General features: G+C 47.8%; 1 protein-coding gene across 2 annotated transcripts in view; it reads right to left on the bottom strand.

Annotated features, from left to right (window-relative positions):
* stk3 (serine/threonine kinase 3 (STE20 homolog, yeast)) overlaps positions 1-26653 on the bottom strand; it is a 584348-nt gene that overhangs the window by 537320 nt on the left and 20375 nt on the right. The gene's annotated exons all lie outside the window — the stretch shown is intronic.

The raw sequence follows: 26653 nt of genomic DNA, 5'->3' as shown, positions 1-26653 counted from the left end.
CATTTTAACACTGGGACAAGGAGAAATTTGTTGATGCAAAGGTTGTGATTTGTTTTTAATTTTCTACCCTGTTAAGTGCAGTAACTGAGTATATTCAAGACAGAGGTCATTAGCTGTTTGGGTACAAAGGGAACAAAGAGATATGGGGATAGTGTGGGCCATAGAATCATAAAATTTACAGTGCAGAAGGAGGCCATTCGGCCCATCGAGTCTGCACCGGCTCTTGGAAAGAGCACCCTACCCAAGGTCCACACCTCCACCCTGTCCCCATAACCCAGTAACCCCACCCAACACTAAGGGCAATTCTGGACACTATGGCAATTTATCATGGCCAATCCACCTAACCAGCACATCTTTGGACTGTGGGAGGAAACCGGAGCACCCGGAGGAAATCCAAGCACACACGGGGAGAATGTGCAGACTCTGCACAGACAGTGACCCAAGCCGGGAATCGAACTTGGGACCCTGGAGCTGTGAAGCAATTGTGCTATCCACAATGCTACCGTGCTGCCCGGGTCGGTGGACTCAAGGTAGAAGATCAGCCATGAGCAGATGCAAAGGGTCAAGTACCTACTCCAGCTCCTATTTCTTATGTTATGAGGGACTTTCTAAAATGCCTTCTGAAAACCCATATAAATAACATCCTTTGACATTCTACATTAGTAAAACTGCCCAAAGTTTTGGCACAACAGAGAAACTATTTACTCTCTTGGGAGAGTCCAGACCAGGGTAATGTGACGGGATTAATTAATTATTTTTTTTAAATTTAGAGTACCCAATTCATTTTTTCCAATTAAGGGGCAATTTAGCATGGCAAATCCACCTAGCTTGCACATTTTTGGGTTGTGGGGGCGAAACACACACAAACACGGGGAGAATGTGCAAACTCCACACGGACAGTGACCCAGAGCTGGGATCGAACCTGGGACCTCGGCGCCATGAGGCCGCAGTGCTAACCCACTGCGCCACCGAGCTGCCCGAGACGGGATTAATTAATAATCTCAAAGTAAAGCATCCTAGGTGAATTGCATAGTAGAGTATCATCACACTCAACTTCAGGTTGAGACCTTGGTCTTAATGGGTGTCCCCTTGCTCTGAGATCATACCCTCTGGCCCTGGACTTTCCCACAGGGGGAAACAACCTCTTAGCATCTACCCTGTCAAGCCACCCGAGAACCCTGTATGTCTCAATAGGGTCGCCTCTCATTCTTCTAAACTCCAATGAGTACAGGCCCAACCTACTCAACTTCTCCTCATAAGAAAATTCCTCCACACCCAGGATAAACCTCATGAACCTTCTCTGGACTGCTGCCAATAAGGGGACCAAAACGATTCACAATATTCCAGACATGGTCTAACTTGTGTCTTGTACAGTTTTAGCAAGGCTTCCCTATTTTTGTACTCCATTCCCTTTGAAATAAAGGGCAACGTTCCATTTGCCTTCCCTGTTACCTGCTGAACTTACATGCTAGTTTTTGTGATTTATGCACGTGGGCCCCCAAATAACTCTGAGCTGCAGCTTTCTCCAGTTTCTCTTTGTATAAATAATATTCAGCTCCTTTATTCTTCCTATCAAAGTGCATAACTTCACATTTTCAGAACTGTCAATAAAGATATGTTCCATTGAAAAAGAAAGGCCCGATGAGAAGGACGCATCAACTATGGCTAGCTAAGGAAGTTAAGGATGGCATTAAATTGAAAGAAAAGGCATACAATGATGCATAAAAGTAGGCCAGATGATTGGGAAAATTTCAGCAACCAGAAAAGGATTACTGAAAATATAATAAAGAGGGAGAAATTCGAATGAGGGCAAACAAGCAAGAAATATCAAAACAAAAAGAAAGCGTTTCTACAAATACGAAAAAAGGAAAAGAGCAGTTAAAGTAAACATTAGTCCCTCAGAGGATGAAACTGGAGAATTAGTCATGAGGGGGGAAAAAGAAATGGCAGAGACTTTTAACAAGTACTTTCTATATGTCTTCACAGTATAAGATATGAAAAGCATCTTGAGAACAGTAGAAAATTAAGGGACAAAAGGATGGGAGCAACGTATCACAATCATTGGAGAAAAACTGCTCAGAAAACTAATGGGACTAAAGGTTGATAAGTCCCCTGGAGCTACATCCAGGGTTCTTGAAAATGTGACTGCAGAGATACTGGATGTAATCTTCCAAAATTTCCTGAATTCTGGAAAGGTCCCAGCGGATTGCAAAGTCACAAATGTATCTCCACTATTCAAGCAAGGAGGGACACAGAAAGCAGGAAACTACAGGCCTAATATCAGTCATCGGGAAAATACTGGAATCCATTATAAAGGAAATAGTAGCAAGACATTTAGAAAATCATATTATAATCAACAATATTAATATTATTATTTAATCTCTCAAGCGGGTGGTGAATCTTTGGCTTTCTCTTACCCAGAGAGCTGCAGAAGCTCAATCATTGAGTATGTTCAAGACTGAGATAGATAGATTCCTACATTTTTTTTAATAAATATTTTTATTCTCCTCCTTTTTCACATTTTCTCCCAAATTTACACCCACCAACAATAAACAATAAGCAGTAACAAATACAATGTCAATTCCCAAATCAACAACAATCCTATCCTCCCACCAAACCATCAAACAGCAGACCGCATGTTGACAAAAACAAATAAAAAGGAATCAGCAATCACCCATAGTCATCATTAACACATACAGCCCCCTCCCCACAACCCCAATATTCGATGATATCCAATTCTTGAAGGTGCATAATGAATAACGCCCATGAATTGTAGAACCCCTCCATCCTTCCCCTCAATTCAAACTTAACCTTCTCAAGAGTTAAGAATTCCAACAGTTCCCCCCGCCACGCCAGAGCACAGGTTACTCTCCATCCCAACAGGATCCGCCTTCAGGCGATCAACGAGGCAAAGGCTACAACATCTGCCTACGCACCTGTTTCCAACCCCGGCTGGTCCGACACCCCAAATATTCCCTCCCGAGGGGCCGGGTCCAGTTTCACATGGACCACTTTAGAGATTACCCTAAACACCTCCTTCCTGTAATCCCCCAGCTTGGACAGGACCAAAACACATGAATGTGATTCGCGGGGCCTCCCCCGCAATGTTCACACACACCTTCTACCCCTTCAAAGAATCGGCTCATCCTCGCACTCGTGAGGCGTGCTCTATATACCACTTTTAGCTGTATCAGCCCCAACCTCGTGCACGAGGTGGAGGCGTTCACCCTCCGGAGCACATCACACCAGAACCCCTCCTCCATACCGTCTCCCAACTCTTCCTCCCACTTTCCCTTGATCCCTTCCAGCGGTGCCTTCTCCTCTTCCAAAATAGCCCTGAAAACCACCGACACTACCTCCTTCTCCAGTCCCCCTGTCGTCAGCACCTCCTCCAGCAATGTGGAGGCCGGCTCCACCGGGATGCTCTGTATCTCCTTCCTGGCAAAATCTCGAACCTGCATGACATAAACATTTCCCCCTGCTCCAGCCCATACTTCGCTACTTCAATCCTGCAAACCGACCCCCAAGAAGCAAATCTTTTAGTGTCTTAATCCCCTTCTCCTCCCAGCTCCAAAAATTTCCGTCCCATTTCCCTGGCTCAAGACTGTGGTTCCCCCGAATTGGCATTTCCCTTGACCTTGCCCCCAAGCCGAAGTGCTGTCAAAACTGCCTCCAAATTCTCAATGAAGCAATTACTACCGGACTCCCTGAGTATTTCCCCGGGGCCATTGGAAGCAGCGCTGTTGCTCGCGCCTTCAATCCCGACCCCTTACACAAACTCTCCTCCATTCTGACCCACTGGGAATCAACCCCTCTGACCCAGCTCCGTACCTTCACCACATAAGAACATAAGAACTAGGAGCAGGAGTAGGCCATCTGGCCCCTCAAGCCTGCTCCACCATTCAATGAGATCATGGCTGATCTTTTGTGGAATCAGCTCCACTTTCCGGCCCGAACACCATAAATAACCCTTAATACCTTTATTCTTCAAAAAACTATCTATCTTTATCTTAAAAACATTTAATGAAGGAGCCTCTACTGCTTCACTGGGCAAGGAATTCCATAGATTCACAACCCTTTGGGTGAAGAAGTTCCTCCTAAACTCAGTCCTAAATCTACTTCCCTTATTTTGAGGCTATGCCCCCTAGTTCTGCTTTCACCCGCCAGTGGAAACAACCTGCCTGCATCTATCCTATCTATTCCCTTCATAATCTTATATGTTTCTATAAGATCCCCCTCATCCTTCTAAATTCCCACGAGTACAGTCCCAGTCTACTCAACCTCTCCTCGTAATCCAACCCCTTCAGCTCTGGGATTAACCTAGTGAATCTCCTCTGCACACCCTCCAGAGCCAGTACGTCCTTTCTCAAGTAAGGAGACCAAAACTGAACACAATACTCCAGGTGTGGCCTCACTAACACCTTATACAATTGCTGCATAACCTCCCTAGTCTTAAACTCCATCCCTCTAGCAATGAAGGACAAAATTCCATTTGCCTTCTTAATCACCTGGTGCACCTGTAAACCAACGTTTTGCGACTCATGCACGAGCACACCCAGGTCTCTCTGCACAGCAGCATGTTTTAATATTTTATCATTTAAATAATAATCCCTTTTGCTGTTATTCCAACCAAAATGGAAAACCTCACATTTGTCAACATTGTATTCCATCTGCCAGACCCTAGCCCATTCACTTAGCCTATCCAAATCCCTCTGCAGACCTCCAGTATCCTCTGCACGTTTTGCTTTACCACTTATCTCAGGGTCGTCTACAAACTTGGACACATTGCCCTTGGTCCCCAACTCCAAATCATCTATGTAAATTGTGAACAGTTAGAACATAGAACATAGAACAATACAGCGCAGTACAGGCCCTTCGGCCCACGATGTTGCACCGAAACAAAAGCCATCTAACCTACACTATACCATTATCATCCATATGTTTATCCAATAAACTTTTAAATGCCCTCAATGTTGGCGAGTTCACCACTGTAGCAGGTAGGGCATTCCACGGCCTCACTACTCTTTGCGTAAAGAACCTACCCCTGACCTCTGTCCTATATCTATTACCCCTCAGTTTAAGGCTATGTCCCCTCGTGCTAGCCATTTCCATCCACGGGAGAAGGCTCTCACTGTCCACCCTATCTAACCCTCTGATCATTTTGTATGCCTCTATTAAGTCTCCTCTTAACCTTCTTCTCTCTAACGAAAACAACCTCAAGTCCATCAGCCTTTCCTCATAGGATTTTCCCTCCATACCAGGCAACATCCTGGTAAATCTCCTCTGCACCCGTTCCAAAGCCTCCACGTCCTTCCGATAATGCGGTGACCAGAACTGTACGCAATACTCCAAATGCGGCCGTACCAGAGTTCTGTACAGCTGCAACATGACCTCCTGACTCCGGAACTCAATCCCTCTACCAATAAAGGCCAACACTCCATAGGCCTTCTTCACCACCCTATCAACCTGGGTGGCAACTTTCAGGGATCTATGTACATGGACACCTAGATCCCTCTGCTCATCCACACTTTCAAGAACTTTTCCATTAGCCAAATATTCCACATTCCTGTTTTTCCTTCCAACGTGAATCACCTCACACTTCTCTGCATTAAACTCCATTTGCCACCTCTCAGCCCAGCACTGCAGCTTATCTATATCCCTCTGTAACCTGCTACTTCCTTCCACACTATCGACAACACCACCGATTTTAGTATCGTCTACAAATTTACTCACCCACCCTTCTGCGCCTTCCTCTAGGTCATTGATAAAAATGACAAACAGCAACGGCCCCAGAACAGATCCTTGTGATACTCCACTTGTAACTGAACTCCATTCTGAACATTTCCCATCAACCACCACCCTCTGTCTTCTTTCAGCTAGCCAATTTCTGATCCACATCTCAAAATCACCCTCAATCCCCAGCCTCCGTATTTTCCGCAATAGCCTACCGTTGTGGGCCCAACACTGATCCCTGAGGGACACCACTAGCTACTGATTGCCAACCACAGAAACACCCATGAATCCCCACTCTTTGCTTTATATTAATTAACCAATCCTCTATCCATGCTACTACTTTCCCCTTAATGCCATGCATCTTTATCTTATGCAGCAACCTTTTGTGTGGCACCTTGTCAAAGGCTTTCTGGAAATCCAGATATACCACATCCATTGGCTCCCCGGTATCTACCGCACTATTTTTTTTTTTTTAATAAATATTTTATTGAAAATTTTTGGTCAACCAACACAGTACATTGTGCATCCTTTACACAACATTATAACAATACAGATAATAATGACCTTTTTTATATAAACAAAAAACAACAAATAAATAAATATTAAATAACAAAAATGAAAACTAGCCCTAATTGGCAACTGCCTTGTCACAGGCTATACCCCCCCCACCCACCCACCCCCCCATCCCTCCCCCCCCCCCCCCCCCAAGTCCTGGGCTGCTGCTGCTGCCTTCTTTTTCCCCCCATCTATCTTTCCGCAAGATATTCGACGAACGGTTGCCACCGCCTGGTGAACCCTTGAGCCGACCCCCTTAGGATGAACTTAATCCGCTCTAGCTTTATGAACCCCGCCATATCATTTATCCAGGTCTCCACCCCGGGGGCTTGGCTTCTTTCCACATTAGCAATATCCTGCGCCGGGCTACTAGGGACGCAAAGGCCAAAACATCGGCCTCTCTCGCCTCCTGCACTCCCGGCTCTTGTGCAACCCCAAATATAGCCAACCCCCAGCTTGGTTCGACCCGGACTCCTACTACTTTTGAAAGCGCCTTTGTCACCCCCACCCAAAACCCCTGTAGTGCCGGGCATGACCAAAACATATGGGTATGATTCGCTGGGCTTCTCGAGCACCTCGCACACCTATCCTCCACCCCAAAAAATTTACTGAGCCGTGTTCCAGTCATATGTGCCCTGTGTAATACCTTAAACTGAATCAGGCTTAGCCTGGCGCACGAGGACGACGAGTTTACCCTGTTTAGGGCATCTGCCCACAGCCCCTCCTCGATCTCCTCCCCTAGCTCTTCTTCCCATTTCCCTTTTAGTTCGTCCACCATAGTCTCCCCTTCGTCCCTCATTTCCCTATATATATCCGACACCTTACCATCCCCCACCCATTTCTTTGAGATGACTCTGTCACCTCTTGTGTCGGGAGCTGCGGGAATTCCCTCACCTGTTGCCTCGCAAAAGCCCTCAATTGCATGTACCTGAATGCATTCCCTTGGGGCAACCCATATTTCTCGGTCAGCGCTCCCAGACTTGCGAACTTCCCGTCCACAAATAGATCTTTCAGTTGCGTTATTCCTGCTCTTTGCCACATTCCATATTCCCCATCCATTCCCCCCGGGGCAAACCTATGGTTGTTTCTTATCGGGGACCCCCCCAATGCTCCGGTCTTTCCCCTATGTCGTCTCCACTGTCCCCAAATCTTCAGTGTAGCTACCACCACCGGGCTCGTGGTGTAGTTCCTCGGTGAGAACGGCAATGGGGCTGTCACCATAGCCTGCAGGCTGGTCCCCCTACAGGACGCCCTCTCTAATCTCTTCCACGCCGCTCCCTCCTCCTCTCCCATCCACTTACTCACCATTGAAATATTAGCGGCCCAATAATACTCACTTAGGCTCGGTAATGCCAGCCCCCCCCTATCCCTACTACGCTGTAAGAATCCCTTCCTCACTCTCGGAGTCTTCCCGGCCCAAACAAAACCCATGATGCTCTTTTCTATCCTTTTAAAAAAAGCCTTCGTGATCACCACCGGGAGGCACTGAAACACAAAGAGGAATCTCGGGAGGACCACCATCTTAACCGCCTGCACCCTCCCTGCCATTGACAGTGCTACCATATCCCATCTCTTGAAATCTTCCTCCATCTGTTCCACCAACCGCGTTAAATTTAGCCTGTGCAATGTGCCCCAATTCTTAGCTATCTGGATCCCCAGGTAACGAAAGTCTCTTGTTACCTTCCTCAACGGTAGGTCTTCTATTTCTCTACTCTGCTCCCCTGGATGCACCACAAACAGCTCACTCTTCCCCATGTTCAATTTATACCCTGAAAAATCCCCAAACTCCCCAAGTATCCGCATTATTTCTGGCATCCCCTCCGCCGGATCCGCCACATATAGTAGCAGATCATCCGCATATAAAGATACCCGGTGTTCTTCTCCTCCCCTAAGTATTCCCCTCCATCTCTTGGAACCTCTCAGCGCTATCGCCAGGGGCTCAATCGCCAGTGCAAACAGCAATGGGGACAGAGGACATCCCTGCCTTGTCCCTCTATGGAGCCGAAAATATGCCGATCCCCGTCCATTCGTGACCACACTCGCCACTGGGGCCCTATACAACAGCTGCACCCATCTAACATACCCCTCTCCAAAACCAAATCTCCTCAACACCTCCCACAGATAATCCCATTCCACTCTATCAAATGCTTTCTCGGCATCCATCGCCACTACTATCTCCGTTTCACCCTCTGGTGGGGCCATCATCATTACCCCTAACAGCCTCCGTATATTCGTGTTCAGCTGTCTCCCCTTCACAAACCCAGTTTGGTCCTCGTGAACCACCCCCGGGACACATTCCTCTATTCTCATTGCCATTACCTTGGCCAGGACCTTGGCATCCACATTTAGGAGGGAAATTGGTCTGTAGGACCCGCATTGTAGCGGATCCTTTTCCTTCTTTAAGAGAAGCGATATCGTTGCTTCAGACATAGTCGGGGGCAGTTGTCCCCTTTCCTTTGCCTCGTTAAAGGTCCTCGTCAGTACCGGGGCGAGCAAGTCCAAATACTTTCTGTAAAATTCAACTGGGAATCCGTCCGGTCCCGGGGCCTTTCCCGTCTGCATGTTCCTAATTCCTTTCACCACTTCTTCTACCGTGATCTGTGCTCCCAGTCCCACCCTTTCCTGCTCTTCCACCTTGGGAATTTCCAGCCGATCCAAAAAATCCATCATTCTCTCCCTCCCATCCGGGGGTTGAGCTTCATACAATTTTTTATAAAATGTCTTGAACACTTCATTCACTCTCTCCGCCCCCCGCTCCATCTCTCCTTCCTCATCCCTCACTCCCCCTATTTCCCTCGCTGCTCCCCTTTTCCTCAATTGGTGTGCCAGCAATCTGCTCGCCTTCTCCCCATATTCATACTGTACACCCTGCGCCTTCCTCCATTGTGCCTCTGCAGTGCCTGTAGTCAGCAAGTCAAATTCTACATGTAGCCTTTGACTTTCCCTGTACAGTCCCTCCTCCGGTGCTTCCGCATATTGTCTGTCCACCCTCAAAAGTTCTTGCAGCAACCGCTCCCGTTCCTTACTCTCCTGCTTCCCTTTATGTGCCCTTATTGATATCAGCTCCCCCCTAACCACCGCCTTCAACGCCTCCCAGACCACTCCCACCTGAACCTCCCCATTGTCATTGAGTTCCAAGTACTTTTCAATACATCCCCTCACCCTTAGGCACACCCCCTCATCCGCCATTAGTCCCATGTCCATTCTCCAGGGTGGGCGCCCTCCTGTTTCCTCCCCTATCTCCAAGTCTACCCAGTGTGGGGCATGATCCGAAATGGCTATAGCCGTATATTCCGTTCCCCTCACCTTCGGGATCAATGCCCTACCCAACACAAAAAAGTCTATGCGCGAATAGACTTTATGGACATAGGAGAAAAACGAGAACTCCTTACTCCTAGGTCTACTGAATCTCCACGGGTCCACACCTCCCATCTGCTCCATAAAATCCTTAAGCACCTTGGCTGCTGCCGGCCTCCTACCAGTCCTGGACTTCGACCTATCCAGCCTTGGTTCCAACACCGTGTTAAAGTCTCCCCCCATTATCAGCTTTCCCGTCTCTAGGTCCGGGATGCGTCCTAGCATTCGCCTCATAAAGTTGGCATCATCCCAGTTCGGGGCATACACGTTTACCAAAACCACCATCTCTCCCTGTAATTTGCCACTCACCATCACGTATCTGCCCCCGTTATCCACCACTATAGTCTTTGCCTTGAACATTACCCGCTTCCCCACTAATATAGCCACCCCCCTGTTTTTCGCATCCAGCCCCGAATGGAACACCTGCCCCACCCATCCTTTACGCAGCCTAACCTGGTCTATCAGTTTCAGGTGCGTTTCCTGTAACATAACCACATCTGCTTTAAGTTTCTTAAGGTGTGCGAGTACTCGTGCCCTCTTTATCGGCCCGTTGAGCCCTCTCACGTTCCACGTGATCAGCCGAGTTGGGGGGCTTCCCCCCCCACCCCCCCCCCTTGCCGGTTAGCCATCATCTTTTTCCAGCTTCTCACCCAGTTCCCACGCAGCTGTATCTCCCCCAGGCGGTGCCCCCCCGCCCATCCTCTCCCGTACCCACTCCCCCCTTTCCCCAGCAGCAGCAACCCAGTAATTCCCCCTTCCCACCCCCCCCCGCTAGACTCCCCGCTAGCGTAATTACTCCCCCCATGTTGCTCCCAGAAGTCAGCAAACTCTGGCTGACCTCGGCTTCCCCCCGTGACCACGGCTCGCACCGTGCGACGCCCCCTCCTTCCTGCTTCTCTATTCCCGCCATAATTATCATAGCGCGGGAACCAAGCCCGCGCCTCTCCCTCGGCCCCGCCTCCCATGGCCAACGCCCCATCTCCTCTCCCTCCCCACCTCCCCCCATCACCACCTGTGGGAGAAAGAAAAGTTACCATACCGCAGGATTAGAACATAAAACCCCTCTTCGCCCCCCCCATTCGCCCCACCACTTTGTCCAAACGTTCTTTTTCATAATCCACTCATTCCAGTTTTTCTTCTACAATAAAAGTCCACGCTTCATCCGCCGTCTCAAAGTAGTGGTGCCTCGCTTGATATGTGACCCACAGTCTTGCCGGTTGCAGCATTCCAAATTTTATCTTCCTTTTGTGAAGTACCGCCTTAGCCCGATTAAAGCTCGCCCTCCTTCTCGCCACCTCCGCACTCCAGTCTTGATAAACGCGGATCACCGCGTTCTCCCATTTACTGCACCGAGTTTTCTTCGCCCATCTAAGGACCATTTCTCTATCCTTAAAACGGAGGAATCTCACCACTATGGCTCTGGGAGTTTCTCCTGCTCTCGATCCTCGCACCATAACTCGGTACGCTCCCTCCACCTCCAACGGACCCGTCGGGGCCTCCGCTCCCATTAACGAATGCAGCATCGTGCTCACATATGCCCCGACGTCCGCCCCCTCCACACCTTCAGGAAGGCCAAGAATCCTCAGGTTGTTCCTCCTTGCGTTGTTTTCCAGTGCCTCCAACCTCTCCACACATCGTTTCTGGTGTGCCTCCTGTATCTCCGACTTCACCACCAGGCCCTGTATATCGTTCTCATTCTCGGCTGCTTTCGCCTTCACGACCCGGAGCTCCTGCTCCTGGGTCTTTTGTTCCTCCTTTAGCCCTTCGATCGCCTGTAGTATCGGGGCCAACAACTCTTTCCTTTTTTATCTCCTCCACGCAGCATTTCAAGAACTCTTGTTGTTCAGGGCCCCATATGAAACTGCCACCTTCCGACGCCATCTTGGTTTTTGCTTGCCTTCCTTGCCGTTGTTCCAAAGGATCCGCTGCAATCCGGCCACTTTCCTCTCCTTTTTCCATCCGTGTCTAGGGGGAACTCCCTCCTGGTTTACCGCACGGTGTTTTTAGCCGTTAAAATTGCCGTTGGGGCTCCTATCAAGAGCCCAAAAGTCCGTTTCACAGGGAGCTGCCGAAACGTGCGACTCAGCTGGTCATCGCCGCACCCGGAACTCTACCGCACTATTAATGTCCTCAAAAAATTCCACTAAATTAGTTAGGCACGACCTGCCCTTTATGAACCCATGCTGCGTCAGCCCAATGGAACAATTTCCATCCAGATGCCTCGCTATTTCTTCCTTGATGATAGATTCCAGCATCTTCCCTGCTACCGAAGTTAAGCTCACTGGCCTATAATTACCCACTTTCTGCCTACCTCCTTTTTTAAACAGTGATGTCACGTTTGCTAATTTCCAATCTGCCAGGACCACCCCAGAGTCTAGTGAATTTTGGTAAATTATCACTAGTGCATTTGCAATTTCCCTAGCCATCTCTTTTAGCACTCTGGGATGCATTCCATCAGGTCCAGGAGACTTGTCTACCTTTAGCCCCATTAGCTTGCCCATCACTACCTCCTTGGTGATAACAATCCTCTCAAGGTCCTCACATGTCATAGCCTCATTTCCATCAGTCACTGGCATGTTATTTGTGTCTTCCACTGTGAAGACCGACCCAAAAAACCTGTTCAGTTCCTCAGCCATTTCCTCATCTCCCATTATTAAATCTCCCTTCTCATCCTCTAAAGGACCCATATTTACCTTAGCCACTCTTTTTTGTTTTATATATTTGTAGAAACTTTTACTATCTGTTTTTATATTCTGAGCAAGTTTACTCTCATAATCTATCTTACTCTTCTTTATAGCTTTTTTAGTAGCTTTCTGTTGCCCCCTAAAGATTTCCCAGTCCTCTAGTCTCCCACTGATCTTTGCTACTTTGTATGTTTTTTCCTTCAATTTGATACTCTCCCTTATTTCCTTAGATATCCACGGTCGATTTTCCCTCTTTTTACCGCCCTTCCTTTTTGTTGGTAGAAACCTTTGCTGGGCACTGTGAAAAATCACTTGGAAGGTTCTCCACTGTTCCTCAACTGTTTCACCATAAAGTATTTGCTCCCAGTCTACCTTAGCTAGTTCTTCTCTCATCCCATTGTAATCTCCTTTGTTTCAGCACAAAACACTAGTGCTTGATTTTACCTTCTCGCCCTCCATCTGTATTTTAAATTCCACCATATTGTGATCGCTCCTTCCGAGAGGATCCCTAACTATGAGATCCTGAATCAATCCTGTCTCATTACACAGGACCAGATCTAGGACCGCTTGTTCCCTCGTAGGTTCCATTATATACTGTATCCTGACATTCCTACTCTGACTAGCTCGTGGCACTGGTAGCAATCCAGAGATTACTACCTTTGAGGTCCTACTTTTTAGTTTAACTCCTAACTCCCTAAATTCAGCTTGTAGGACCTCGTCCCGTTTTTTACCTATATCGTTGGTGCCTATGTGCACCACGACAGCTGGCTGTTCACCCTCTCCCCCCAGAATGTCCTGCAGCCGCTCAGAGACATCCTTGACCCTTGCACCAGGGAGGCAACATACCACCCTGGAGTCTCGATTGCGTCCGCAGAACTGCCTGTCTATTCCCCTTACAATTGAGTCCCCTATCACTATAGCCCTGCCATTCTTATTCCTGCCCAGCTGCGCAGCAGAGCCAGCCACGGTGCCATGAACCTGGCTGCTGTTGCCTTCCCCTGGTGAGCCATCTCCCTCAACAATATCCAAAGCGGTATATCTGTTTTGCAGGGAGATGACCGCAGAGGACACCTGCACTACCTTCCTACTCTTGCTCTGTCTTTTGGTCACCCATTTTCTATCTCCATCAGTACCTTTCACCTGCGGTGTGACCAACTCGCTAAACGTGCTATCCACGACGTCCTCAGCATCGCGGATGCTCCAACGTGAGTCCATCCGCAGCTCCAGAGCCGTCAAGTGGTCTAACAGGAGCTGCAACTGGACACACTTCTTGCACGTGAAGGAGCCAGGGACAGTGGACGTGTCCCTGAGCTCCCACATCGCACACGAGGAGCATGACACGGGTCGGAGATCCCCTGCCATGTCTTAAACCTTCAGTTAACTTCGACAATTACAATTTCACCCCCAAAAATTAAATAAATAAATAAACAACGAAGAAAAAATAAATAAATAAATATACCAATGAAAAGAAACAGAAAAACAGAAACATTACTTACCAGTCACTTACCAGGGATAAAAAGTACTTCCTCCCCACCCAGCTTCGAATTCCCACCTAGATTCGAATTTCCAAACTCACTCTTTGCTGTCTCACTCTTGGCTGTGTCTTCTCTGGCTCACTGGGAGAACTCACTGGGAGTGAGTTTACTAGTTGCTCTTTTTAAACTGTCCTGAATTGACTCCCCTCCCCCACCTGCTTTTAGATCAAGGTAGATTTAAGTGACTGACACTTAACTGCCAACCAGTTATTTGAGTGGGTGGGGCAGCCCTTGTTAACCTACACTGCACAATTCTAGCTTAATTTAAACTCCTGAAATTTAAAAGGAGCTACCTTACTGATTTAATTCAATTCCCACCTAGATTCAAACTCCCAAACTCACTCTTGGTTCTGTCTCACTCTGGCTGTGTCTTCTCTGGCTCACTGGGAGAACTCACATTCGCCGCCCAGTAATAATACATCAGGTTCGGAAAACCCAAATCCCCTGCCCGCCTTCCTCTCTGTTGCAGCACCTTTTCAACTCTGGCCGCCATCTCTTTGAAGGTAATCATTCCTTCAATCTCTCTAAAAATGCCTTTGGCAGAAAAATTGGCAGGCATTGGAAAATAAACAGAAATCGCAGCAACACGTTCATTTTAACCGCCTGTTCCCGACCCGCCAGTGACAGAGGGAGACCATCCCACCTTGGCAGATCAGCCTTCACCTTCCCCACCAAACTAGAAATGCTGTATCTACGGTGCCCCCTCCCAATCCCGAGGGACCTGCACCCCCAGCTATCTAAGTGAGTCCCTGCCCTACGGAATGCCAGACCCCCCCCCGCCCCACACACCCACCCCTGCCCCCACACCCGGCCGAGACACCACAAAATATTCACTCTTGTCCAGATTTAATTTGTACCCCGATAAAGACCCAAACACCCAAAGCAGCTCCAATATTCCCCCTATTTACACACTCGGTTCCGGCACTTAGAACAACAAGTCATCGGCATACAAGGACACCCTATGCTCTACCCCCCCCCCCCCCCCCCCCGCACTATCCCTTTCCATACCCCCAAACGTCTTAACGCGTTGGCCAATGGCTCAATCGCGAGTGCAACCTGCAGGGGGGACATAGGACATCCTTGCCTAGTCCCACGGTGGAAGGAAAAGTATCTCGAGCTGATGTTATTTGTGCGGACACTCGCCCTCGACTCCTTATAAAGTAGCTTTACCCGGTCCGCAAATCATGGACCAATCCCAAACCGCTCCAGAACTGCCATCCAGTACCCCCATTCTACCCGGCAAAAGCTTTCTCGACATCCAATGCCACAACCACCTCTGTTTCCTTCCCCTCCGCTGGTGCCATAACCACATTCAATACCCTCCTAATGTTTGTAAAGAGCTGCCCCCCTCTCACAAACCCTATCTGATCGTCACCTATCACTTTCGGGAGGCACTCCTCCAGCCTACCTGCCAGTACCTTCGCCAATATCTTTGCGACCACGTTTAAAAGTGATGGGGCCTATACGACCCACATTCCATCGGATCCTTATCTTTTTTAAGCAACAGGGAAATCGATGCCTGCCCCAAGGTTTGTGGTAACACCCCTTTCCCCATCACCTCCTCAAACATCCCCACCATCAGGAGTGCCAGTTTATTCCTGAATCTTTTCTAATATTCCACCCAAAACCCATCCGGCACTGCCACCTTCTCCGACTGCATCCTCCCAATCGCATCTTTTATCTCCTGCTCCACTATCGCCCATTCTAATGTAGCCCTGGCCCCTCCCCTAACCTCGGGTACTCCAGTCCATCCAAAAATTCCTGCATTTCCTGGTCTCCCCCAGGTGGCTCTGACCTGTACAACCTCTCATAGAATTTCTCAAAGACCTTGTTAATCTGATCCTGAGCCACCACCAACTTCCCTGCCCTGTCCCGCACCTGAACAATTTCCCCTGCTGTGCGCCTTCCTCCGAAGTTGACCTGCTAACAAACATGGAGCCTTCTCTCCATGCTTCGAAACTGTACCGCTGGCTCGTCTCAGTTGGCACACCCCCGTCCTGGTAGATAGTCGGTCAAAGCTCACCTGTAGTTCCTTCCTCTTTTCCAACTTTGCTGAGTCCTCATCTTCTGCATAACTCCTATCTACCTCCAATATCTCATCTATTACCCTCTGCCGCTCTAACCTCTCCTCTTACATATTAAAAACATGAGGAGATACAGGGAGAGTTCAGGTAAATTGTGTTCAAAAGATCAGCCACCATCTCATTGAATGGTGGAGTAGGTTCAAAGGGCTGAACAGCCTCTTAATTTTATGTTTTTATAGCAATTGCGCTGAGATAGCTTCATTCTTTACCTCTGACGAAAAGCCACAGACCTCAAGTGTTAACACTATTTCTTTACATACAGATGCTGCCAGGTCTGCTGAGTATTTTCACATTTCCTGATCAAAAGAGTCCTAACACCTACAGTAATTTTGCTTCAGTTCCAGTCTTTACTTCACAAGGTATAAATTGACACTCTGACCGAGGACTCAAACTGCATTACAGACATCACAGTTTCAGTCAAATAGCCCAAGTTGTAAACTTATACAATAGCCAAACTAATCACTATGAAGGCCTCAGTGAAAAGCCAAGTGTGGCAGCCTGGTGCTGATCAAGGTATTGAGAGCATTCCTGACAAATGCAACAGCTGTCAAAAAGGACACGTGCCCAGATTTACACCTCTTCATCCACTGCAAATACCAAATTCAATACAGCAGCACATAGCTTTGGATTATATTGGCTCACTTCAAGGGTTTTATACATCTCACTGTAGTAAATTCACAATCTTGCCAGAAATCCTTTCTACACAGCCACCTCGTTATAAATGGCTCGTTATTTGAATAATTTTCACAATAAATAGCATGTCTGAATAAGTTTGAAGTGAATACCTTAAAGCTTATTTGCAATAAGTCCTGCACCTGCACAAAACATAATGCCATGACTCTCTCATCTGCAGGCAGAGCAATAAAACTCTCACAAATAATTAAGTTCAAAAAAGAAAATCCCCACATAATCCAAAACTGCTAAGATTTCCTGGGGAGAAGGGGAAAAAAGTTTTTTAAATCCAGGTCAATTTGGGGGGGAAACTGGCAAAATCCTCTCCAACCCACTTTGCTGATCAGAAATCACTCTGGTCCTGAATTTCCTAAAGTACCTACCTTTTCAAGAGGTGAACTTCTTGAAAAGTTCATTAACTTTTCACAGAGGAAACAAAAAATGGGAGAGGCTCTTTTCCAGTTCTGCTCCCACACAAAAAACATCCAGAAACATTGGAAAAGAAAGCATTAGTTGCCACGGTGTAAATTGTAAATGCTACATCACCACCCACCACCACCTATCCCGCCACATCCCCTTCAACCAAAATAATCCAAGACCCTTACCAAAGTCTTTCAATTTATTTTCCTGTAAGCCACAAGGCTAGTTTGGTTAATTTACACAACATAATGCAAGGCTTTCACTTTACCTTTTATTTGTTTGGCTTACTGCAAGAAAAAGATACGTGATAACAAAAGAAAGTTTCTTTGAATCAAACCAGGAACCCACCCTTTCTCAGCTCCATGTTAAAATCACCAAGCAGGACGAAAAAGGCAAGTGGAATGGAATGATGGCCAAATTTGCACAGGGGTAAAAGAAGAGGCACTGTTAAACATAGAGAACAAAAGGGGGGAAATTCAATATGATGATGAAATGGGGGGGGGGGGGGGCACAGTGGTGCTGAGGACCACAGTGGCCTCGGGTCACTGTCCGTGTGGAGTTTGACATATTTCCCCGCGTCTGTGTGCATCTCACCCCCACCACCCAAAGATGTGCTGGGTAAGTGGATTGGCCACGCTAAATTGCGTCTCCATTGGAAAAAAAAGTAATGATAAAATAGTTTGCTTGAATCTAAGCTATCTCCTCTGGTAGGGAATTCCAGAACTAGGGGGCACAGTCTTAAAATTGGACTTAGGTCATTCAAGAGCAAAATCAGAAAGCACTTTATCCACTCAAATCAACTGGCCCAGAAGGTTATGTATGCTGAATCAATTCAATATTTCTTAGGTAATAAAGGATGTGGAACAAAGGTGGGTAAATTGAGTTAACATACATAGTGGTAGGCAGCCTTGCATCTCGTAACAGGGTGGTTTATGTGGAACAAAGGTAGTAATCTCTATGTTAAACATTGCCTGGGTGTACAGGAGCCCCATTCTTGCACGGCAGACTCTGCCTCACTTGCAGCAGATGAAGATGCACAATTTGCTGGTCTCGGTTTCTCTTGGGCTCTCTTGGCCAGCTGAGCTTTTTGTTTCTGGTCACCTCTTTCAATGTCCTTACAAACAGAGTCAGCTTCCAGAGCACACGTTGGTCATCAATCATCTCTCAGAATCAGTGTCATCTTTATAAATCACTTGCAGGTATTCTTGGAGCAGAGGCACGAACGTCCAAGAGGTTGTAACCCACGGCCAAGTTCACCGTGCATGTCTTTGGTTATAAGGTCACAGACTTTATCAGCAAATGTGTAGGGGCTGGTTTAGAACAGTGGGCTAAACAGCTGGCTTGTAATGCAGAACAAGGCCAACAGCGCGGGTTCAATTCCCGTACCGGCCTCCCCGAACAGGCGCCGGAATGTGGCGACTAGGGGCTTTTCACAGTAACTTCATTGAAGCCTACTTGTGACAATAAGCAATTATTATTAGAAAACTGCGTGTCAAAGAAAGAAGTACATACGTTCCCCAACCGAAAACCGTACCTTAATCAGGAGAGTGACTCCCTTCTGAAGGGCAGGTCTGAGGTGTTCAAGTCAGGCAACCCTGAGTTATACAAGAAATCCAGGTACGACCTCCACAAAATCATCAGTGATGCCAAGAGACAGTATCAGACCAAGCCAGAGTCACAGACTAACGACACGGACTCTTGTCGGTTGTGGCATAACGGGCTGCAAAAATAAGCTGAGCAGAATCTCTGGCAGCTGCACACCCTTCCCCGATTAACTCAATGCATTCTATGCTCGGTTCGAGCAGGAAAACATCAAACCCCAACGACTGCCCCAGCAGCAGCAAGAAAAGAATAGGCTAAAGAGTGTTGTTGCCAGGTCTGCCAGAATACATCCCTGGTCACTGTTGCCTCATCATAGCTGACCTCACCCATCATGTTGTCATGGAAAAGGTGAATCACATTTAGCAGCTTCAGTCGGCAACTTTCTCCAACAGCTTAAACAGACGGCCCTGCTCACATGGTCAGTTGCCTTGGTGAGATAGATGATGGCAATATGTGGTGGTGACCTTTGTTCACAGTACATCTCTTGCAGCGGCTGGATTGAGAAGATCATGGCCATTGTAGTTAACATTCAATCATCCAGTATCTAACTAAGCATCAGAACAAACTCAAAAAGAAAAAAATGACCTACTCCTGCTCTGATATTAGGAAATAAATGTAAATTGCAACATGTTGTTTAAAATTAAAAGTAATAATTATACATTACTGGAAAAATGTTGTGTTGTGGAAAAGCAGGGAGATTTACTGGTCCAGGTTCACAATACCTTAAAAGGTTGTTTTTTTTAAATTTAGAGTACCCAATTCATTTTTATCCAATTAAGTGGCAATTTAACATGGCCAATTCACCTACCCCGCACATCTTTGGGTAATGGGGGCGTGACCCACGCAGACACAGGGAGAATGTGTAAACTCTACAGTGACCCAGAGCTGGGATCGAACCCAGGTCCTCAGCGCCGTGAGGCAGCAGTGCTAACCACTGCACCACCGCGCCACCTCATACAATACCTTAAAAGCAGCAGCTCAAGTGGAGAAAGTCCGCAGCCGTCACGCCAGATTCACGAAAATAAATAGCATGAGTGACCCACGCCGTCGGGAACTCGGTCCATCGAGGATGGAGCCTCAGGTGACGTTCCCTGCTGCGTGTGCCATTTGAGGGGGCGGAGCATTGAAAAAGCGGCGCCGCCCCGGATTTCGGTGCAAACGAGGGTTCTCCGGCCAATCGCCGCACGCCCATTGCCTAGCATCCCAATCACACTCTGATGCATGAACACTGTGCTTGAACACTGCAGGAGGCAACACCACACACGCAGCAACCAACATCCAAACACCCAGGGGATGGGACACAGCTCCGGGGACATGCCCACGGCCGGAGGATGGGTGAGTGCCACGGGGAGGGTGGATGCCTGGAGATGAGCCAAGGGTTCAGAGGTCGGGCCGCATTGCAGAAGAAAGTGACAGAGGCGGCATACTATTTGTTGTCAAGGGTTGTTAATGTGACACAGGTGTCCAATAATGTCCACTCTCCCAATGGTGCCGCCCCACTCACTCATCACCCTCCCCACAACCCCCTCCTCCAGTGCCCTCAGTGATCCTCAATGTGCTGAACCTTCCTTGCTCTACCTCTACGTCTAGGTGTATCCCCAGGATGCACATCAAAGGTGGAGGCAGCCAACTGCTTACCATGTACCATGGCCTTCGATGCCTCTAGCGGGCGTCCACTGGGAGCTCTGGGGCCAGAGGGCCCCACAACACATCGATGGCACATGCACAGCTGTGCCGCCCTGTCCCGTGTGCTGACTTTGAGATGCAGCCTCATCAGAGGGGTGGAACTCGGAGAGCCAGTGGCCACCATCCTCACTGCGTGGGACAGGTCCGGATTGGCACCCACGCCTACTCCTCCCACTCAGTGCCCATAAGGCCCTTGGGTTCACCTTGGGACAGAGGGGCTACTGGTTTGAGCCCCGGCTGCCCCTGCAACATCTGGCTCTGCCAGACCTGGCGGCTCACCGATGTCTGCACTGAGGTGCCGACTCCCTTGGTGATGCTCCTCAGTGCTCTGCAGCGCCTCGGCAATGCCCACCTGCTACTGGGACAAGCTCCACAGCGCCTCGGCCATTCCCATCTGAGAGCTGGGCATGTCCTGCAGCACCTCATCAAGCCTGGTACTGAGTAACAACCCCCAGTGAGTCAGACATTCTGCCGAGGCCCTCAGCCATGGCCGTCACCGAATGCATAACAGCTTGGATACCTTCACTCATGCTGCGACGATGGCTGTCCACTGCAGTCGCCATCCGAGTATCGTTGGCCTCGGTGCCCCGCATTGCCAGCGATATCTCCTGTGCCCGTAGCCTCTGGGACTCCTCCAATCAGCTATGGGCCTGCTGGAGTGTTGCTGACATCTCCCTCTGAATGTCCCGGGGGTGGGGGTGTTGGTGTCAACTCGCCCGTGCTGCCGGTGAGCTTTAGCTCAATATGGGGTTGTGATTGACAACTTAATTAAACTGTTAACTTTGCTTGATTGACATGATTGCAATAAATTGTTCTTTTGTGATCTCTTTTGTTATTACAATCCCCGTTGATGTTATACTGGACGGGAAGATCCCTGAATGGGACACAGGCACAAGAGACCGTAACGTTTATCTTTTTATCTGAAAATGTGGAGGAGCAGAGTTACAGGGCCATTAATTAGTTTTAACAAGGGAAAACATTTATTAAACGTGAAAAAATTGGATTATGATATGATACGCCTTGGGGGCTGAATTGGGGGGTATTGCCGTTACGTGTGGTGACTACTCATTTCAGGTACCAGGGAGTGCAGGTGGCACGGGACTGGGCCCAGCTCCATAAATTGAGTTTTACGAGCCTGGTGGGTAGGGCCAAGGCAGATTTGTTGAGGTGGGACAGCCTCCCCTAACATTGGCAGGACGGGTGCAGGCGGTAAACAGGAATATCTTGCCGCGTGTTTTTTTGTTCCAGGGTTACTGGTCGTTTTGCCGAAGGCGCTTTTTTTATAGGGGTGGAATGGTTGATTTTGTCGTTTGTATGGGCGGGTAAGGTGGCAAGGATTCAGAAGACGCTGCTTCAGAGAGAGCGACAGTCGGGGATTTGGCTCTTCCGAATCTGATGTATTACTATTGGACGGCAAACAGCAAGAAGGTGCGGGGCTGGGCTAGGAAACCGGAGGCATTGTGGGTCAGGATGGAGGCAGGCTTTTGTCAGGAGTCAAGGTTACCAGTACTGGCAACGGTGCCACTCCCATTTGCCCCAGGGAAATCCTTGGGTAGTCCGGTGGTGGTAACCATGCTGGATATGGAGGCAATTTCGGCAACATTTTAAGTTGGGGCAGGGTCAAAGTTGATGCCGGTTCGAGAGAATCATGTGTTTGAGGGTGGATGCTAGGTTTTGAGGGTGAGAGGAGTGGTGGGATGGTGGATATGAAGGACTTATTTATGGAAGGGCAGTTTTCGAGTTTGGAGGAGCTGACGGAGAAGTTTGGAATTCCTCGGGGGGCCTTTAGGTCAATGCAGGTGCGGGACTTTGCAAGGAAGGTTTTCCTGATGTTTCCAGTGAAACCTTCCTCCTCGCTGCTTGAAGAGGTGCTTTCGGTGATGGGGTTGGGGAGGGGGGTCATCTCAGAGATTCATGGGAAGATTTTGTAGGAGAATACGGTATTGCTGAAGGGGGTTAAGGCAAAGTGGGAGGAGGAGCTGGCATTGGAAGCGGGATTGTGATGTGAAGTGTTGCAGTGTGTGAATGCCGCAACCTCATGTACGAGGCTAGAGTTAAAACAGTTAAAGGTGGTGCACAGAGTATACCTGATGAGGTAGAGGGTGAGCCAGTTGTTTGAGGGGGTGAAGGATACTTGCGAGCAGTGTGGGAGATGTCCAGCCAACCATGTACATATGTTTGTCCTGCCTGAAGTTGGAGACATTTTGGGGATCGTTTTTCAGCATCATGTCAGCAATCCTGCACTTGGATTTGGAGCCCAGTCCTCTGAGGGAGGCCATATTTGGGGCGTCGGACATGCCGGAGCTGCAGACGGGAGCAAAGGCTTCGCATGGCTGACTGCTCGCAGGTGGGTCCTGTTGGGGTCAGCCTCTCCGCCCAGTGCCTCAGTCTGGCTTGGGGACCTGATGGAGTTCCTGTGTTTGGAGAAGGTCAGATTGACCTTGAGGGGGTGATTGAGGTTCCACAAGAGATGGGGTCTCTTTATTCTTCACTTTAAAGAGTTGGCTACCGTCAGCTGCCAGGTAGAGGGATGGTGGGGGGGGGGGGGGGGGCTATTCTTTGAGTTATTGGGTGTCGATTGGTATAAAATGTTAAAAAAACAAATTTCAATTTTTTTTTAATACAATACGCCTTTTTTCCTCTTACCTTAATAATTCGACGCATTTTAGGATTAACGCACATTACAAAGTACATCTTAATCTACATTGGTCTCATCAACACAAAGTCCCTTTTAAGCACACAAGATAACTGTGAGCAAATACACTCTCCACCATGAACCCGAAGTGAATGTTTGTGGATGTCTCCTCAGAATTTCTCCAGATGATTGTCACATGAAAATTTCCAAATTCCACTCCCCAAATCATGCTTTAAAATCTTCTAGAATAATTATAAAGATTTGACTTGGCAGCTTGCATTCCAAAATCCAGACCAGGTTTTCCAAATGACACTTTTAAACAAAGCTTCCACTCTATTTTTGACAGCATATCTAGTCCAGGGTTTTACACCAACCCCTTTAGGATACCCACAGGTATAGCAGGCAGGAAAGAAGGCAAATGGTTATGTTAGCCTTCATAGCCGAGAATTTGAGCATACAATAGGGATGTTTTACTACAATTGTATAGAGCATTGGTGAGACCACGCCGAGAGTACTATGTGCAGTTTTGGTGTCCTTGCTATAGATGGAGTGCAGCAAAGGTTTACCAGCTGATTCCTGGGATGGTGGAACTGTCATATGGGGATAGACTAAATCGATTGGATTATATTCATTGGAGTTTAGAAGAGTGAGAGGGGAAACTTGTAAAATTCTAACAGGATTAGCAGGGTAGATTCAGAAAGAATGTTCCCGATGGTGGGGGGAGTCCAGAACTAGGGGTCATAGTTTGAGGCTAAGGGGTAAACCTTTTAGGACTACCCCCATTTGGAAGCAAATGGACGTATTAGTGAGAGGCAGCATGGTTTTGTGAAGGGGAGGTCGTGTCTCACTAACTTGATAGAGTTTTTCGAGGAGGTCACAAAGATGATTGATGCAGGTAGGGCAGTGGATGTTGTCTATATGGACTTCAGTAGGGCCTTTGACAAGGTCCCTCATGGTAGACTAGTACAAAAGGTGAAGTCACACGGGATCAGGGGTGAGCTGGCAAGGTGGATACAGAACTGGCTAGGTCATAGAAGGCAGAGAGTAGCAATGGAAGGATGCTTTTCTAATTGGAGGGCTGTGACCAGTGGTGTTCCACAGGGATCAGTGCTGGGACCTTTGCTGTTTGTAGTATATATAAATGATTTGGAGGAAAATGTAACTGGTCTGATTAGTAAGTTTGCAGAAGACATAAAGGTTGGTGGAATTGCGGATAGCGATGAGGACTGTCAGAGTATACAGCAGGATTTAGATTGTTTGGAGACTTGGGCGGAGAGATGGCAGATGGAGTTTAATCCGGACAAATGTGAGGTAAAGCATTTTGGAAGGTCTAATGCAGGTAGGGAATATGTAGTGAATGATAGAACCCTCAAGGGTATTGAAAGTCAGAGAGATCTAGGAGTACAGGTCCACAGGTCACTGAAAGGGGCAACACAGGTGGAGAAGGTAGTCAAGAAGGCATACAGCATGCTTGCCTTCATTAGCCGGGGCATTGAGTATAAGAATTGGCAAGTCATGTTGCAGCTGTATAGAACCTTAGTTAGGCCACACTTGGAGTATAGTGTTCAATTCTGGTCGCCACACTACCAGAAGGATGTGGAGGCTTTAGGGAGGGTGCAGAAGAGATTTACCAGAATGTTGCCTGGTATGGAGGGCATTAGCTATGAGGAGCGGTTGAATAAACTCGGTTTGTTCTCACTGGAATGAAGGAGGTTGAGGGGAGACCTGATAGAGGTCTACAAAATTATGAGGGGCATAGACAGAGTGGATAGTCAGAGGCTTTTCCCCAGGGTAGAGGGGTCAATTACTCGGCGGCATAGGTTTAAGGTGAGAGGGGCAAGGTTTAGAGTAGATGTACGAGGCAAGTTTTTTACACCGAGGGTCGTGGGTGCCTGGAACTCGCTACCGGAGGAGGTGGTGGAAGCAGGGACGATAGTGACATTTAAGGGGCATCTTGACAAATACATGAATAGGATGGGAATAGAGGGATACGGACCCAGGAAGTGTAGAAGATTGTAGTTTAGTCGGACAGCATGGTCGGCACGGGCTTGGAGGGCCGAAGGGCCTGTTCCTGTGCTGTACATTTCTTTGTTCTTTGTCTTTGTTCTTTGACTGAGGTTAGAAGAAATTACTTCACCAGAGAGGGGTGAATCTGGGGAATTCACCACAAAAAGTAGTTAAGGTTATAACATTGCGCTATTTCAAGAAGGAATTAGATATAGCTCTTGGGGCTAAAGGGATCAAGGGATATGGGGGAGGGGGAAGAAGACGGGATTAGGGTATTGAAATTGATGATCAGCCATGCTCATAACGACGGAACAGGCTCAAAGGGCCGAATAGCCTCCTCCTGCTTCTATTTTCTATGCATGTATCTGTCTTGAGTTCTGTATAAACTGTTCGCAATTGCTTTAACTCTCGATTTTCAGACTCTATTAAAATGACATCAAAACATTCCATTTTCCTCTGATGTCTGCTGTCCCACTTTAAATCTAGTTACTACAATTGTCTCTTTAAACATAGAATTTGCAGTGCAGAAAGTGGCCATTCGGCCCATCGAGTCTGCACCGGCTCTTGGAAAGAGCATCCTATTTAAGCCCATGCCTCCACCCTATCTACGTAACCCAGTAACCCCACCTGACCTTTTTTGGGGGACATTAAGGGCAATTTATCATGGCCAATCCACCAAACCTACACAACTTTGGACTGTGGGAGGAAGTCGGAGCACCAGTAGGAAACCCACGCAGACACGGGGAGAACATGCAGATTCTGCACAGACATTGACCCAAGCCGGGAATCGAACCTGGGACCCGGGAGCTGTGAAGCAACTGTGCTAACCACTGTGCTACCCTGTCTCACAACACTGTGTTTACTCTTCCTTGAATTATTCTGAACCACACCCTGGTGGCTGCTCACTTAAATCCAGTCGTCTTAAACATTCCTAATGTCCCAATTCTCTGGTTATCGAGACTGTAATTTGTACATTAGGAAGCCTGCCACTTTGCAGCTTCCATCCCGTCCAGTCTTTCTTCTGGAAGAATTAAGATATGTTCACTCCCAGAGATCCTGTCAACAACTACAAACAAATTAGCAAAACTAAAGCTCATAAGCTTCTCCACCTTACAAGGCCCCAGTTGCTAAGCAAACCCACGTGCTTGTGCATTTTATTTATTCTTCATGCCGCAGCCCTCTCGAAGCATAAGAGAATCACAGGTGGAAATTAACCAACCCCTAAACATGCAAACAGTTTGTCCAGCATGAATCTAACTATACGTTTTACCCTTTCAGCCAGAGAAACATTAAACTAAACCCACTTAAAACAATATCCTATTTCTAATGTTTACCAATACAAGTATAAATCCCTTGGCAATGTTTATTTGGACAAGATTAAGATTGAAGCATTTGAAGCTTGTTATTGATTTGTTAATGGTCTGCCTGATTGACACTTTAAGATGTGAAGGAACCATGTTTTTTCCCTCTAAAAGATTTGAGAATGTGTTTTTTTCCCTCACAGTTCCACACGTTCCATTGTCACTATCAGGCTTATCAGCTACGTGCATGGTACACATTGCGTGAACAGACATGGAAGAGGCATGGACGGTATGAGGGCTATGGAGAGTGGTTGGGAGCATCAGTTGCCACTGACTAGGCTTGGAAGGTGCAAAAGGGTAAGGTGGTGAGGGAAAAAGAAAT

Source organism: Scyliorhinus torazame, chromosome 11, assembly GCF_047496885.1.
Source record: "Scyliorhinus torazame isolate Kashiwa2021f chromosome 11, sScyTor2.1, whole genome shotgun sequence".
In the NCBI taxonomy this organism is placed as follows: Eukaryota; Metazoa; Chordata; class Chondrichthyes; order Carcharhiniformes; family Scyliorhinidae; genus Scyliorhinus; species Scyliorhinus torazame.
The sequence above is the reverse complement of the archived record's forward strand: the minus strand, read 5'-3'. Positions and strand labels throughout refer to the sequence as shown.